This window comes from Balearica regulorum, chromosome W, assembly GCF_011004875.1.
Source record: "Balearica regulorum gibbericeps isolate bBalReg1 chromosome W, bBalReg1.pri, whole genome shotgun sequence".
In the NCBI taxonomy this organism is placed as follows: Eukaryota; Metazoa; Chordata; class Aves; order Gruiformes; family Gruidae; genus Balearica; species Balearica regulorum.
The window spans coordinates 24,280,949-24,298,016 of NC_046219.1; the positions used below are offsets into that span (position 1 = coordinate 24,280,949).

Sequence of the window (17,068 nt, forward strand, 5' to 3'; positions counted from 1 at the left end):
AATGAATTCCTTGCTTTGCTTTGCTTGTGCGCGCGGCTTTTGCTTTACCTATTAAACTGTCTTTATCTCAACCCACGAGTTTTCTCACTTTAACTCTTCTGATTCTCTTTCCCATCCCGATGGGGGGGAGTGAACGAGCGGCTGCGTGGTACTCAGCTGCCGGCTGGGGTAAAACCACGACAGTCTTTTTGGCGCCCAACGTGGGGCACGAAGGGTTCGAGATAATGACAGATTTGATCGGAATGTGCTAGATTGAATTTATAGCTGCTATTAGCTATTTAGTATTAGCTGTTTAGCTATTAATTGGCAGGCTCCTGTGCTTGCCATGGGGCTTGCTTGCCTTACTATCTATTAGAGTCTAGTGCTCGTTAGTGGCTGCTTTGTGCTTTCGCTGTTCGCTGTACTGCTGTACTTCTTATCATTTTACTGTGCTGTGCCTGGGAACATTTTGATAACAGCAATGGCGATGCGCCTGGGCTGGCAGGTGGCCAGGGCATCGCTGCTGTTTTTGTGCTGCTGTACTGGACAGGCTGGAACTCCTGTGTGCACTCGAGTCGAAGGGACTGTGACCTGTGGATGATTCCACGTCGGAGCAGGACACCCCAAAGCGTCTGTGGCTGTGGTTGCATCTGTGCCGCAGCAGGTATATCTCGAAGTGTCTGGGGCCGTGGTTGCATCTGTGCCGCAGCAGGTATATCTCGAAGCGTCTGGGGCCGTGGTTGCGTCTGTGCCGCAGCAGGTATATCTCGAAGTGTCTGGGGCCGTGCTTGCGTCTGTGCCGCAGCAGGTATATCTCGAAGTGTCTGGGGCCGTGGTTGCATCTGTGCCGCAGCAGGTATACCTCTGGAAGGACTGTGAGCCAAGGATGAGTCCATGCTGGAGAGGGTACACCTCGGAGCATCTGTGGCAAGGATAAGTCCATGCTACAGCAGGTACACCTGGGAGCATCAGTGGCTGTGCATGGGTCATGCTGGAACATTTCAAAGTGTGTGGCCATGGACGAGCCCATGATAGGGCAGGTTTATTTCTGAGAGGACTGAAGCGACTGTGACTGTGGGCAAGGCCACACTGGAGCAAGTGTATCTATGAAGGCATTGTGGCTCATGGAGAAGGCCATGCTGGAACAGGTGCACCTCGAAGTGACTGTGGCTGTGGATAAGTCTATGCCACAGCAGGTGTACCCCTGGAGAAACTGTGGCTCATGGATAAGGCTCCACTTGGAGCAGGTACACCCCTAAGGGACTGCAGTCTGAGGATAAGTTCAAGCCGGAGCAGGGGCAAGGGGAGGTGTTCATTGCAATTGTAAACTTGATGGTCTGACTCGAAGGGACCAGGGGTGGAGATTGTAATGGGAATACCTTTAAATTGTTGTAACCCATGATTTGAGTTGCATGTTACAGGAATTATTGTAGCAGAAATCACCTGAACCAATGGAGAACAAGCCTTACAGGGGGCAGCGCAAGTGCAGCAGTGGACCTGACCTGAGCTGGTTTTGGTGCCCAATAACTCCACGTCAACCACCTCTCCCGTCCTGAGTGACCACCATGGTGGATGGAGCCCAAGGTTGTGGACCAAGTGAACCCAATGGACATTTTGTGGACATTTATGGACATTTTAAAAGGGTGGTCCACAGACTAAGGGAATGATATCAGCATATTATATCAAGGGATGAAAAGGGTGGTGGTGCTTAATGAGGATGTATTGAATTGTGTGGGACCTGGGCATGACGTAAATAGTATGGAATAAGGGGTGGATAATGTCCTGGTTTCAGCTGAGAGGATTGATTTTTCTTCATAGTAGCTAGTGTGGGGATACGTTTTGGATTTGTGCTGGAGACAGCATTGATAATATAGAGATGTTTTTGTTCTATGGATTTATTGTTGAGCAGTGTTTACACGAGGCCAAGGCCTTTTCTGCTTCTTGCACTGCCCTGCCAGCGGGATGGCTGGGGGTGGACAAGAAGTTGGGAGGAGACACAGACAGGACAGGTGACCCAAACTGACCAAAGGGGTATTCCATACTATATGACGTCATGCTCAGTTTATAAGGAGCTTGGGGGAAGAGAGAGGGGGGGCGGCGGCGTTCGGAGCAATGGCGTTTGTCTTCCCAAGTAACCATTACGCGTGACGGAGCCCTGCTTTCCTGGAGATGGCTGAACACCTGCCTGCCCATGGGAAGTGGTGAATGAATTCCTTGCTTTGCTTTGCTTGTGCGCGCGGCTTTTGCTTTACCTATTAAACTGTCTTTATCTCAACCCACGAGTTTTCTCACTTTAACTCTTCTGATTCTCTTTCCCATCCTGATGGGGGGGAGTGCACGAGCGGCTGCGTGGTACTCAGCTGCCGGCTGGGGTAAAACCACGACAGGTGTGCAGCTACCCATCCCACCAAGAAAGTTCCCTGTTTAGCAACATTTAAGATTTCCTCCCATTTTTCTTTTTGCCACACAGGTACCCGGTTAACTTCCCACTGAAATTGTTCCCAGAAGGGGAGCCGTTCAGTACATCCTTTAGATACAGCGTAGGAATCTGTATAAATAAGAACTGGTTCTTTGTTCTCAGCCTCTCTATCACACTCCAAACTGCTATCAACTCCCCTACCTGAGCACTTCCCTCCCCTTCTGTTACAATCCGCTCCCCTGAATCAACATGTAAGGCTACTGCCTGGTATTTCTATACCTTTCCTTCCCTTTTTGAGGATGCATCAGTAAACCACACATTCTTCAAGTGAGGTTTGAATGGAGGAGCTGGTTTTATAAGGGAAGGGGGGGTTTCCTGGTTGGATTGGTTATCGGAGGATTCTTGTATCTGAAGCACCTTAGGCGCTCCTTCTTCTATCTTATGTGTGTGACAATAATGATCCAGTTGTGCATACCACTTCCTGACTGTCTCTCATTGCGCCACCCCCACAGGGGGACGGGTCCCAGCTAATACTGGTTTCAAAACCTTGAAAGATCCTCTTAAAATTATCAGTTGTTGCCGTATGATTTTCTCAGCTTCCTGTAAAGCTAGGCTAACCACAAAGAAGCCCTTCTCCCAAATTGAGTAACATTTCTCTGCATCTTTAAAACTACATGAGTAAAATCCTATGAGGCGAGTCGGACCCTCGGGTCCATGCTGCCACATATGTATGGATAGCCCATGAATTGCAAAACCCCACTCAATATGGAGTGGATCAGTTGGGTGTATCAGCCCTAAGGCCTGATATACCCCAGCCTCAAAAATTAACAACTTTAAGGCTTCTTCATGTGGGGGGGTCCAATCTCAGGTAGACTTTTTGCGTGTCAAATCATAAGGGGCGGGCTATGATGGAAAAGTCTGGAATGTGTTTTCTCCAAAATATCAGCAGGCCTAGGGCATGTTGTAACTCCTTCTTATTTCCAGGAATTTTTACTTGTCCAAGGGCAGTTAAGGTCTCGGGGGGAATACATACTGTTCCTCCTCTCCACCAGATACCCAGGAATTTTACCTCAGAAGAGGGAAGCTCTATCTTTTCTGTTGGGATTTGGAGCCCTAAATTCTCTAAATGATCAATTATTTCAGTTTGGGTCTGTCCTACTGCAGTGGCATCAGGGCTGTCAATCAGTACATCATCAATATACTGATATATTTTGACTCCCTACCTGGAAGTAACTGACATGGTTTAGGCCCAGCCGGCAGCTGAGCGCCACGCGGCCGCTCACTCCTTCCCCAGCATGATGGGGAGGAGAAGTTAACAAAAGGCACAGGTCGAGATAAGGCCAGGGAGAGCTCACTAATTATCATCACGAGCAAAACAAACTGAACTTAGAAAAAGGGATTCATCTAATTTATTACTAAACAGAATAGAGCAATGAAAAAAAAAAACAAAACATCAAACCTTAAAACACCTCCCCCCACCCCTCCCACCTTCCCGGGCTCAACTTCACTCCCTGCTTCAAACCTCCTCCCCCCTCAGCGGCGGGGGGGGGCAGGGGGATGGGGGTTGCGGTCAGTGCAGCGCACGTTGTTTCTGCCGCTTCGTTGTCCTCGGGGGGAGGACTCCTCTCATCGCTCCCCTGCTCCAAAACGGAGTCTCTCCCACGGGCTACAGTCCTTCCCAAACTGCTCCGGCGTGGTCTCTTCCATGGGGTGCAGACCTTCAGGAGAAAACTGTTGCAGCATGGGTCTCCCATGGGGTCACAAGTCCTGCCACCAAAACCTGCCCTGGCGTGGGCTCCCCTCTCCACAGGTCTACCGGTCTGGCCAGGGACTTGCTTCAGCCCAGGCTTCCCACGGGCCACAGCCTCCCTCGGGTGCCTCCACCTGCTCCAGCGTGGGGTCCTCCATGGGCTGCAGGTGGAATCTCTACACCCCCTCATCCTTCCTCCACGGGCTGCAGGGGAACAGCCTGCTTCCCCATGGTTTTCACCACGGGCTGCAGGGGGATCTCTGCTCTGGTGTCTGGAGCGCGAGCGCCCACGCCGCCTCCTCCTCCTCCTGCACTGACCTTGATGTTACATCTTCGCACTCTTTCCCCCTCCAGCTGCAAAAAAAACAAAAAACTTCCCCCCTTCTTAAATATGTTATCACAGAGGCGCTGATTGGCTTGGCCTTGGCCAGGGGCGGGCCCATCTTGGGAGCTGGCTGGCATTGGCTCTGTCAGACACTGGAAGCTTCTAGAAGCTCCTCACAGGAGCCACCCCTATAGCCCATGCCCCCACCCGCTACCAAAACCTTGCCACATAAACCCAACACAGTAACTTAGGCAAGCTCCTGTGCCAGCGCGTAGTGAGTGATGGTCGGCAAGTGGTGGTATCCCTGGGGGAAATGTGTAAAAGTGCATACCTTCCCATGTAAAGGCAAAACGGTTTCTATATGCTTCCTGTAAGGGAACCATAAAAAACATATCTTTCACATCAATGGTTGCTAAAATCTGATGGGCTTGCTCCTGTATGGTTGCAATCAGTTCGGCTATGTTAGGCAGTGCAGCTGTTAAGGGACCTGTGTTGGCATTCAGGCGCCAATAATCGATTGTTAATCACCACTTTCCATTTGGCTTGCGGATTGGCCACACCAGAGAGTTATAAGGTGAATGAGTTGGGATAATTATCCCTTGTTCCCGTAACTCGGTGTGGTGGGTTGACCCTGGCTGAGGGCCAGGTGCCCACCAGAGCCTCTCTGTCACTCCCCTCCTTCATTAGACAGGGGAGAAAAGGTACAATGAAAAGCTTATGGGTCGAGATAAGGACAGGGAGAGATCATTCACTAATTATCGTCACGAGCAAAACAGACCGAACTTAGAGAGGGAATTCATCTAATTTATTACTAAGCAAAACAGAGTAGAGGAATGAGAAATAAAATCAAATCTTAAAACACCTCCCCCCACCCCTCCCATCTTCCCAGGCTCAACTTCACTCCCAGCTTCAACCTCCGCCCCCCCTCAGTGGCACAGGGGGACGGGGAATGGGGGTTACGGTCAGTTCATCACATGGTGTTTCTGCCGCTTCTTCATCCTCAGGGGGAGGACTCCTCTCACCATTTCCCTGCTCCAGCATGGAGTCCCTCTCACAGGAGACAGTCCTTCACGAACTTCTCCAATGTGAGTCTCTCCCACAGGCCACAGTCCTTCACGAACTGCTCCAACGTGAGTCTCCTCCACGGGGTGCAGACCTTCAGGAGCAAACTGCTCCAGCGTGGGTCCCCCACGGGGTCACACGTCCTGCCAGCAAACATGCTCCGACGTGGGCTCCTCTCTCCATGGGTCCAGAGGTCCTGCCAGGAGCTTGCTCCAGCATGGGCTTCCCATAGGGCCACAGTCTCCTTCAGGTGTCTCCACCTGCTCCGGCGTGGGGTCCTCCACGGGCTGCAGGTGGAATCTCTGCACCCCCTCATCCTTCCTCCATGGGCTGCTGCAGGGGAACAGCCTGCTTCACCATGGTCTTCACCACGGGCTGCAGGGGAATCTCTGCTCCAGTGCCTGGAGCACCTCCTTCCCCTCCTTCTGCACTGACCTTGGTGTCTGCAGAGTTTCTTACATCTTCTCACTCCTCTCTCCGGCTGCAAAAGCTCTCTCTAACTGTTTTTCTCTTTCTTAAATATGTTATCACAGAGGCGCTGATTGGCTTGGCCTTGGCCAGCGGCGGGTCCATCTTGGAGCCGGCTGGCATTGGCTCTCTCAGACACAGGGGTAGCTTCTAGCAGCTTCTCACAGAAGCCACCCCTGTAGCCCCCCCCCCACTACCAAAACCTTGCCACGCAAACCCAACACACAGGGTCTGCCACGTATTGCATGGGAGAGGGCTGTTGCGGAACCAGTAATCGGTCATGCATCATCTGGAGACACGCAGTTTTCTGTATGCTCTCTAAAATGTGACCCGCCATAGGCAATTTAATCGCGAAGTGGTCTCCCTTTTCCATAGGGTTTATTCCACCTGCCCAATATGCTGCTCTCTGGGTCAGAGACCAGGGTTCTCTATTGACATCTGTGGTTATAAAAACCCCCAGTCCCCAATACCCTCTTCGCCTCATCCTCACTCAGCAAGATACGGTCACCACCGGTAAGAGATACTCTCCATACATATTCGGTTTCTGTTTCTCGGGGTCCCCAGGAATATTTTTCCTGAATTTTAGCCAAATCAATGGGTGAATAGGGAACGATGTGGGTGGTAACTTGCTGAGCTCCTCTTTGACCATCATCCACAGTTTCGGTCTTAATTAAGTATTAGGGCTTCCTCCCTTCCAAGGGAATATATTTCTCTTACATGTTCTACGTCTTTAAGAGGGTATGACAATTTTGATTCTTTTCCCTTGTCAGAATCTGCACTCATATTTTCTGCACCAATTTGGGAGTGGGTTTCATCTAATTGCTCCATTAATATTCTCTCCCGCTCCAAAGTCTCTGCCAAAGTGGTATGTAGCCTCTGGTTAGTCACTTGCTCGGTGGCGAGTTGATTGGAGAGACTTGTCTCATTTTTTAATTGTTCCTGCAAAGTTTTCACTAAATTTTGAAGGGACTTTATTGCCTCTCCTTCTGCTTGTTGGGTCATGTGTTTATCCCGTTGTGCTGCCACCCAGGCAGCTCCTAAAATCACGCAGACCAACGCTTTCCCCTTTCCCAGCTTCAACCTTCGTTCTTTAGTGGAGATTCTGTCCGCTATGGCTTGTGAATCGTGCCAATTATTATGGGCCCGCGTCATACCAGGGGGAGAAGGTTGGGCGTTATAGCCCTCTAATCTCTCCAGGAGAGGGGTACAATCTACAATTGGACCTCCCAGGGAGGCCATAATGAGCCTACAATTATAGGGATCAGATCCCGTGTTAGTCCTCTGAGGACTTTTTCCTGAGTTCCAGCCAAAGTTCTCTGTTCAGCCAGGTCAGTCTTCTTCCCCACTGTCCTGTCTTTCGGCACATGGGGACAGTCTGCTCCTGTGCCTTTAACATTACCTTATTGAAGAATGTCCAGTCTTCCTGGACTCTTTTGCCCTTCAGGACTGCATCCCAGGAGACTCTGCCAACCAGGCTCCCAAACAGGCCAAATTCTGCCCTCCAGAAGTCCAAGGTAGCAGTTTTGCTGACCCTCCTCCTTACTTTTCTGAGAACCGAAAACTCATTTCATGTTCACTATGCCCTAGATGGCCTCCAACTGTTAGATCACCCACAAGTCCTTCTCTGTTCACAAGCAACAGGTCCAGTGGGGCGCCTTCCCTAGTTGGCTCACTCACCAGCTGTGTCAGGAAGACCGACCTGGCTGAACAGAGAGCTTTGGCTGGAACGCAGGAAAAAAAAAAGATCTTGGAAGAAGGGGCAGGCAACTCAGGAGGAATACAAAGATGTCAATAGGTTATGCAGGGAGAAAATTAGAAGGGCCAAAGCCCAACTGAAACTTAATCTGGCTACTGCAGTTAAAGACAATAAAAAATGTTTCTACAAATCCATTAACAACAAAAGGAGTGCTAAGGAGAATCTCCATCCTTTGCTGGATGCAGAGGGAAACATAGTGACAAAGGCTGTGGAAAAAAGGCTGAGGTACTTAATGCATTCTTTGTCTCAGTCTTTAATAGTAAGACCAGTTGTTCTTGGGGTATCCAGTCCCCTGAGCTGGAAGACAGGGAGCAGAATGAAGCCCCCATAATCCAAGGGGAAATGGTTAGCGACATGCTACACCACTTCTTAGACACACACAAGTCTATGGGGTCGGATGGGATCCACACAAGGGTACTGAGGGAGCTGGCAGGAGTACTCACCAAGCCACTTTTCATCATATATCAGCAGTCCTGGCTAACCGGGGAGGTCCCAGTTGACTGGAAGTTAGCAAATGTGACACCCATCTACAAGAAGGGCCCAAAGGAGGATCCGGGGAACTCCAGGCCTGTCAGACTGACCTTGGTGCTGGGGAAGGTTATGGAGCAGATCATCATCTTGAGTGCCATCACATGGCACATACAGGACAACCAAGTGATCAGGCCCAGTCAGCATGGGTTCATGAAAGGCAGGTCCTGCTTGACTAACCTGATCTCCTTCTATGACAAGGTGACCCGCTTAGTGGAAGAGGGAAAGGCTGTGGATGTTGTTTACATGGACTTTAGTAAAGCCTTTGAGACCGTTTCCCACAGCATTCTCCTAGAAATCTGGCTGCTCATGTCTTGAATGGGCGTACACTTCGCTGAGTAAAAAATTGGCTGGATGGCCAGGCTCAAAGAGTGGTGGTGAATGGAGTTACATGCATTTGGTGGCCGGTCACAAGTGGTGTTCCCCAGGGCTCAATATTGGGACCAGTTCTGTTTAATATCTCTATCAATGACCTGGACGAGGAGATCGAGTGTACCCTCAGTAAGTTTGCAGATGACACCAAGATGGACACGAGTGTTGATCTGCTTGAGGGTAGGAAAGCACTATATAGGGATCTGGACAGGCTGGATCGATGGGCCGAGGCCAATTGTATGAGGTTCAACAAGTGTAAGTGACAGGTCCTGCACCTAGGTAACAACAACCCCATGCAACGCTACAGGCTTGGGGAAGAATGGCTGGAAAGCTGCCTGGCAGAAAAGGACCTGGGGGTATTGGTTGATAGACAACTGAATATGAGCCAGCAGTGTGCCCAGGTGACCAAGAAGGCCAACAGCATCCTGGCTTGTATCAGGAATAGTGTGGCCAGCAGGACTAGGGAAGTGATCGTCCCCCTATACTCGGCACTGGTGAGGCTGCACCTCGAGTACTATGTTCATTTTTGGGCCCCTCACTACAAGAAAGACTTCGAGGTGCTGGAGTGTGTCCAAAGAAGGGCAACAAAGCTGGTGAAGGGTCTAGAGAACAAGTCTTATGAGGAGTGGCCAAGGGAAGTGGGGTTTTTTAGTCTAGAGAAGAGGAGGCTGAGGGGAGACCTTATTGCTCTCTACAACTACCTGGAAGGAGGTTGTAGTGAAATGGGTGTTGGTCTCTTTTCCCAAATAACAAGTGATAGGATGAGAGGAAATGGCCTCAAGTTGTGCCAGGGGAGGTTTAGATTAGATATTAGGAAAAAATTCTTCACCAAAAGGGTTATCAAGCATCAGAAGAGGCTTCCCAGGGAAGTGGTTGAGTCACCATCCCTGGAGGTATTTAAAAGAGGTGTAGACATGGCGCTTAGGGCCATGGTTTAGTGGTGGACTTGTCAGTGTTAGTTTTGCGGTTGGACTTGATGATCTTAAAGGTCTTTTCCAACCTAAACGATTCTACAATTCTATGATTAAAAAGAAAGAAAGAAGAAAAAAAATAATGGAGAGGATAAAGGTTGGTTGGTTTTGTTGTGGTTTTTTTCTCCAGATAGGTAAGATTTTACTGAATCCAATGTTGACTGTAAGTACAAAGGATTTTCAGCCCATTCCAGCAGGTAAATAGTCTGTCCCTTGGAGCAGAACTAAGTATCTGGCCAGAGACAGAAAGCCAATACTTTACAAGACTACTTGGTACTGACTACCAGAGGCATCCGCATGGAGCTCCTCAATTCCTTTTACTCATTAATGTCTCCAGATACAGTTTATCTTGACCATTTTAGATTAGCTATTATTGTAGTTTAACCCCAGCCAGCAGCTAAGCACCACACAGCTGCTCGCTCATGCCTCGTCAGCAGGATTAGGGAGAGAATCAGAAGAGTAAAAGTGAGAAAAGTCATGTGTTGAGATAGACAGTTTAATAGGTAAAAAAAAAAAATAATAAAAAACCCAAAAAAACTTCAAAGAAAAACAAAATAAAGAACAAGAAGTGATGCAAAAGAACCCCACAATTGCTTACCACCAGCCAAATGATATCTAGCCAGTCCCCAAGCAATGGCAACCTCAGCAAAATGTTCCTCCCCTCAGTTTTTTATTGCTGATCACATCATCATATGGCATGGAATATCCTTTTGGTCAATTAGGGTCAGCTGTCCTGGCTGTGTCCCCTCCCAACTTCTTGTGCACCCCCAGCCTACTCACTGGTTGGTCAGTGTGAGAAGCAGAAAAGGCCTTGACTCTGTACAAGCACTGCTCAGCAATAATGAAAACATCTCTATATTATCAACACTGTTTTCAGCACAAATACAAAACATAGCACCATACAAGCTACTATGAAGAAAATTAATTCTATTCAGCCAAAACCAGTACAATCTCCACCCCTTATTCCATACCATTTATGTCATGCTAAAGTGTCACACTATCCAATACATAGAATCATAGAATCATTAAGGTTGGAAAAGACCTCTAAGATCATCAAGTCAAACCGTCAACCCAACACCACCATGTCTACTAAACCATGTCCTGAAATGCCACATCTACACATTTTTTGAATACCTCCAGGGATGGTGACTCCACCACCTCTCTGGGCAGCCTGTTCCAATGCCTGACCACTCTTTTGGTGAAGAAATTTATCCTAATATCCAATCTAAACCTCCCCTGATGCAACTTGAGGCCATTTCCTCTTGTCCTGTCGATAGTTACTTGGGAGAAGAGACCAACACCCACCTCACTACAACCTCCTTTCAGGTAGTTGTAGAGAGTGATAAGGTCTCCCCTCAGCCTCCTCTTCTCCAGGCTAAACAGCCCCAGTTCCCTCAGCCGCTCCTCATAAGACTTGTTCTCTAGACCCTTCACCAGCTTTGTTGCCCTTCTCTGGACATGCTCCAGCACCTCGAAGTCTTTCTTGTAGTGAGGGGCCCAAAACTGAACACAGTACTCGAGGTGCGGCCTCACCAGTGCCGAGTACAGGGGCAAGTTGCTAGAAGCTTCCCCTAGGTCCGATAGAGCGAATGCCAGCCGGCTCCAAGACAGACCTGCCCCTGGCCAAGGCCAAGCCAGTGGTAGCACCTCTGTGATAACATATTTAAGAAGGAAAAAAACACCCTTATTGCAGCCTTTCAGTATTTAAAGGGGGCTTCTAAGACAGACAGAGAGACTTTTTACCAGGACCTGTAGTGACAGGACAAGGGACAATAGTTTTAAACTGAAAGAAGATATATTTAGATTGGACATAAGGAAGAAATTCTTTAAGATGAGGGTGATGAGACACTGGAAGAGGTTTCCTAGAGAGGTTGTGGATGCCCCATCCCTGGAAGTGTTCAAGGTCATGTTGGACAGGGCTTTGAGCAATCTGATCTAGTGAAAGATGTCCCTGCCCATCCCCCCTGCAAAGGGGATTGGACTGGATGATCTTTAAGGTCCCTTCCAGCCCAAAACATTCTATGATTCTAATGAAGATAATATAATTTTTCTGAAATAAAAAAGCCTGTATTTGTTTTCCTTTCCATTTTTGATGCATTTTTCTCTGGTAATCCAACATAAAACTTTTAATGATATTTAATGATATTAACTAAAGATTTTAATGATATTTAATGATATTAATGTAATGATACATTGAATAATTTCATACTATGTTTGCCCCACATAAATATGACAAAAAATAGTAAAAGAGAAAAGATGTAACCTGTATGTATTAAATTAAAAATAACACAAATACCAATGGAATATTAAAATCATATTTGAAAATTAAAGCACAACATACTGTGGAACACTAAAATAGCAAGAAAAGCTAAGGGGGGAAAAAAACCCAACAGTGCTACACTGTTATGAATCACAAAATCATTCCTAAAGAATGCTAAGGAAGAACCATTTCTGTATGTATGTGGGTATCCCAATAGCTATCATTATATCTAACATAAGCTATTTCATAACCATTACTGAATTTTATTCTTGGTGCTTCCATGATATTAAGAAGTAACTGATTCACTCTACAGATTGGGAATTGAAGCAGAAGTTCATGCAAGACATGTTTTTCCACAGCTGAGACGCAGAGGAAGAGAGATTCTCTTCGAGTTGCTGGAGTTGGCTCCACAGCTGGTGCTTTGATGTCTGTCTAGTCCATTACCACCACACTGCTGGCATATGACATTGGTTCATTCATTACAAACTTCTACCACATGGATCACATGTAGTGGATGTCATCCAGATCTTTGGAGGCCTGCTTGTTGTCCAGGTTGCTGTAGACCACCTCCATCACTGTTAATTCCCTCAGATACTGGACACCTTCCTCATTGGTAGTCCACTTGCCTTGGTGATTTACAAGATCTTCCTTGAGAAGATACCTTGCCTTCATGCTCGACAGGAGCCATCTGCAGAGGCTGAGGACTGTTGCTACTTTTCTAATCCCTTTGTCGATGACCTTGTCCCTAGCAAGGGATCCCAGCTTCCAGGCTTCCTTATCCTCTAATTCCTGACTATTGACCCCAATATCCCAGCATCGGAGCAAACAGCTGATAATTTTCTCACCTGGATGATAGCTAAAATCTTTCCGCATATCTTGCAGCTCAATTAGGGATAAGGATCAGGTGGTTTCTGACTCATTTATGATTTCTGTCTCTTCCCCCTCCTGCTCCCATGACTGCTCTGCTGCAGAATAGGATGCCTCTTATGATTCTCCCTCCTGCTCCCTCTTAGTAGAAGCTTCTTCCTACCTTACTAAACGAGTTGGTTTCTGCTTCCGTTGTTTCTTCTTGACTACAGAGGTGACTGATATAGTTGAGGGTTGGGTCTCTCATTTAGCCACAGTGTCTGTTTGTATGTCTTCAGATCCAGAGACTGTCCTTATGATGCTGTCGCATTTATGGCTAAAACAGTGTTGACAACACACCAATGTTATGGCTATTGCTGAGCAGTGCTTACACTGAGTCAAGGCTTTCTCTCTTCCCCCCATACTCCCCAAAGTGAGTAGGCTGGGGGTGGGTAAGAGGTTGAGAGGGGACATACCCGGGACAACTGACTCAAATTGACCAAAAGGATGTTCCATGCCATATGATGTCATAGTCAGCAATAAAAAATCAGGGAAAGGAGGAGGAAGGGGGGACATTTGTGGTTATGGCGCTGGTCTTCCCAAGCAAACGTTACGTGTGCTGAGGCCCTGTTCTCTAGGAAGTGGCTGGGCATCTTCCTGCCAATGAGCAGTAATGAATTAATTCCTCTTTTTGCTTTGCTTTGCTTGTGCACGCAGCTTTTGTTTTCCCTGTTAAACTGTCATTATCTTGATCCTCGAGTTTTCTCACCTTCCTTCTATTTTCTCCCTGTCCTGCAGGAGAGGGTGCTTGGCTGTTGGTTGGTGTCAACCCGCCACACCAATATGTATCCTACACATAATTAACGTGTATTGGCTAGTTATCATGATCTATAGCTGTGCGTAAAATAAAATAGTTCTAGTTCATGTAATCATGATACTGGTTTACAACATTCATATCTCTCTCTTAATTCAAAGTATTAATCATTAAATTCTTAGGTGCTTGTATTGTGTTAGGCCAAAATTGTGATTTTTTTTTTCAATGGGTTGTCACACTCTTTAAAATATTGAGTAATGTTATGTTCATTATTTTAATATTTAGAGGGTGTCAAGTAGAAATATAACTAGAGGCTTTTGTTTTATATTTTTCAATCCTTTGGAAGTGAGAGATTCTGCATTTGGCTTGAATCTCATGCTAATTTGTATGAATTTTACAACTACTGATTTTTAAAATTTTAATATTGTGTTGGGTTTGCGTGGCAATGTTTTGGTAGCAGGTAGGGGATATAGGGGTGGCTCCTGTGAGGAGCTTCTAGAAGCTTCCATTGTGTCCGACAGAGCCAATGCCAGCCAGCTCCAAGACGGGCCTGCCCCTGGCCAAGGCCAAGCCAATCAGTGCCTCTGTGATAACATATTTAAGAAGGGGAAAAAAAAAAAAAACGAACAGTTGGGGAGAAGTTTTTGCAGCCGGAGAGAGAAGTGTGAAGATGTAACACCAAGGTCAGTGCAGGAGGAGGGGGAGGAGGTGCTCCAGGCACCAGAGCAGAGATCCCCCTGCAGCCCCTGGTGAAGACCATGGTGAAGCAGGCTGTCCCCCTGCAGCAGCCCATGGAGGGAGGATGAGGGGGTGTAGAGATTCCACCTGCAGCCCATGGAGGACCCCACGCCAGAGCAGGTGGAGGCACCTGAAGGAGGCTGTGGCCCTATGGAAAGCCCAGGCTGGAGCAAGTCCCTGGCCGGACTGGTAGACCCATGGAGAGAGCAGCCCACGCCAGGGCATGTTTGCTGGCAGGACTTGTGACCCCGTGGGGGATCCCACGCTGGAGCAGTCTGCTCCTGAAGGTCTGCACCCCGTGGGAGAGGCCCACGCTGGAGCAGTTTGTGAAGGACTGTAGCCCGTGGGAGGGACTCCATGCTGGAGCAGGGGAGTGATGAGAGGAGTCCTCCCCCTGAGGATGAAGAAGCAGCAGAAACAACGTGTGATGAACTGACCGTAACCCCCATTCCCCGTCCCCCTGTGCCGCTGAGGGGGAGCGGAGGTTGAAGCCGGGAGTGAAGTTGAGCCTGGGAAGATGGGAGGGGTGGGGGGAGGTGTTTTAAGATTTGGTTTTATTTCTCATTGCTCTACTCTGTTTTGCTTAGTAATAAATTAGATGAATCCCTTTTCTAAGTTCAGTCTGTTTTGCTCGTGACGATAATTAGTGAGTGATCTCTCCCTGTCCTTATCTCGACCCAAGCCTTTTGTTATACTTCTCCTCCCCACTGTGTGGCTGCGTGGTACCTTGATGCCGGCTGGGCCTAAACCATGACAAATATTTTTTTTTTTTGCCTCCTGTCTTGGAAGATTGATGTAAGCCTGGGAGTGTTGCTAAGAAAAATCATTATACAAGAAAAGAGTAACTGACTCCGTAGAGCCCTCTTAAGCTCTTTAAGTGGTTTTATTGATTTGTCTTTCAGAGGGAATGATCAGATATGTTAGCTAAAACAGTGTATAAAAATGTTTCACACAGAATTCTAATTTTACTTTGTTAATTGTGGCACACTATTTTCCAGTAGTAAATAAGCTATTTGTAATAACTTTTACAATAGTACTTAAAGGTCTCATCTTTGCACTAGAATGTCATTGTAATGGGCACTGTGCAGAGAGAACAAAAGACTTCCTGACTCACTTATCTGAGTAAGTACAAAAGATGAGAGAGTTGCAGGGAAGTAAAAAGAAACAATGAGACAGTATTGACCAGCATGATAGGTAGTGGCTTCAGCAAGATGAGAGCCCTGACCTTTAATTTTAACTTTCTTGAAGGCTTCTTGAACTCTGACAGGCTTGGTGCTATAACCACTTCCCTGGGGAGCTTGTTCAAGTGCTTGACCATCCTCTCAGTGAAGAACTTTTTCCTAATATCCAATCTGAACTTCCCCTGACACAGCTTTAAGCTGTTCCTTTGCATCCTATCACTGGACACCAGAGAGAAGAGATCAGCACATCCTTCTCCACTCCCACTCACAAGGAAGCTGTAGACAGCAATGAGATCACCCCTCAGTCTCCTCTAAGCTAAACAAACTATTATCCTCAGCTGCTCCTCATAAGTCATGCCCTCCAGTCCTTTCACCACCTTTGTTGCTCTCCTTTGGACACATTCTAATATTTTTATATCCTTCTTATATTGTGGAGCCCAAAACTGCACACAGTACTCGAGGTGAGGCCGCACCAATGCTGAGCATAGTGGGACAATCACTTCTTTTGACTGATTAGCTATACTGTGCCTAATGCACTCCAGGATACGGTTGGCCCTTTTGGTCACCAGGGTACATTGTTGACATATTGAGCTTACAATCAACCAAAACCTCCAGGTCCCCTTCTGCAGGGCTGCACTCCAGCCTCTTGTCCCCAATCTATACATATATTCAGGATTACACCATCCTAGGTGCAGAATCCGGCATTTGTCCTTGTTAAATTTCATACAGATGGTGATTGCCCAGTGCTCTAATCTATCCAGATCTCTCTGTAAGGCCTCTCTACCCTTGAGGGAATGAATGGCTCCTCCTACTTTAATATCATTGGCAAACTTACTTAGTATGCACTTAACTCCTGTGTCCAGGTCATTGATAAAACCATTGAAGAGAACTGGCCCTAAAATTGAGCCCTGGAGGACACCACTAGTGACTGGCCACCAGCCAGATGTTACCTCATTTACTACAACTCTTTGAGCCTGACCTATCAGCCAATTGCTCACCCAATGTATTATGGACTTGTCTAGCTGTATGCTGGACATTTTGTCCACAAGGACACTGTGAGAGACAGTATCAAAAGCTTTGCTAAAACAATAAAAAAAAACCAAACACATTCACTGCCTTCCGTTTGTGCACTAGGTGGCTAAGCTTGTTGTAAAAGGATATTAAGTTAGTAAGGCATGACATTCTCTTCATGAACCCATGTTGGTTTTGACCAATGACTGCATTGTCTTTCAAGTGTTTTTCATTAACTCCCAGAATAATCTTCTCCATAATTTTACCAGGCACCAAAGTGAGACTGACAGGCCTATAATCCTGTGGTGGGTTGACCCTGGCTGGGGGCCAGGTGCCCACCAGAGCTGCTCTATCACTCCCCTCCTTCTCTAGACAGGGGAGAAAAGGTACAATGAAAAAAAACTTATGGGTCGAGATAAGGACAGGGAGAGATCACTCACTAATTATCGTCACAAGCAAAACAGACTCAACTTAGAGAGAAAAGTCATCTAATTTATTACCAAGCAAAACAGAGTAGAGGAATGAGAAATAAAATCAACTCTTAAAACACCTCCCCCCACCCCTCCCATCTTCCCGGGCTCAACTTCA

The 17,068-nt window shown here is 47.2% G+C and overlaps 1 long non-coding RNA gene across 1 annotated transcript in view; it reads left to right on the forward strand.

The window, feature by feature from the left end:
* Positions 1-17,068, forward strand: part of LOC142599257 (uncharacterized) — a 78,800-nt gene that overhangs the window by 13,517 nt on the left and 48,215 nt on the right. The window contains exon 2 of the long non-coding RNA XR_012832887.1: positions 14,463-14,575. This is a non-coding gene — a long non-coding RNA (uncharacterized LOC142599257). The remainder of the gene's footprint in view (positions 1-14,462; positions 14,576-17,068) is intronic.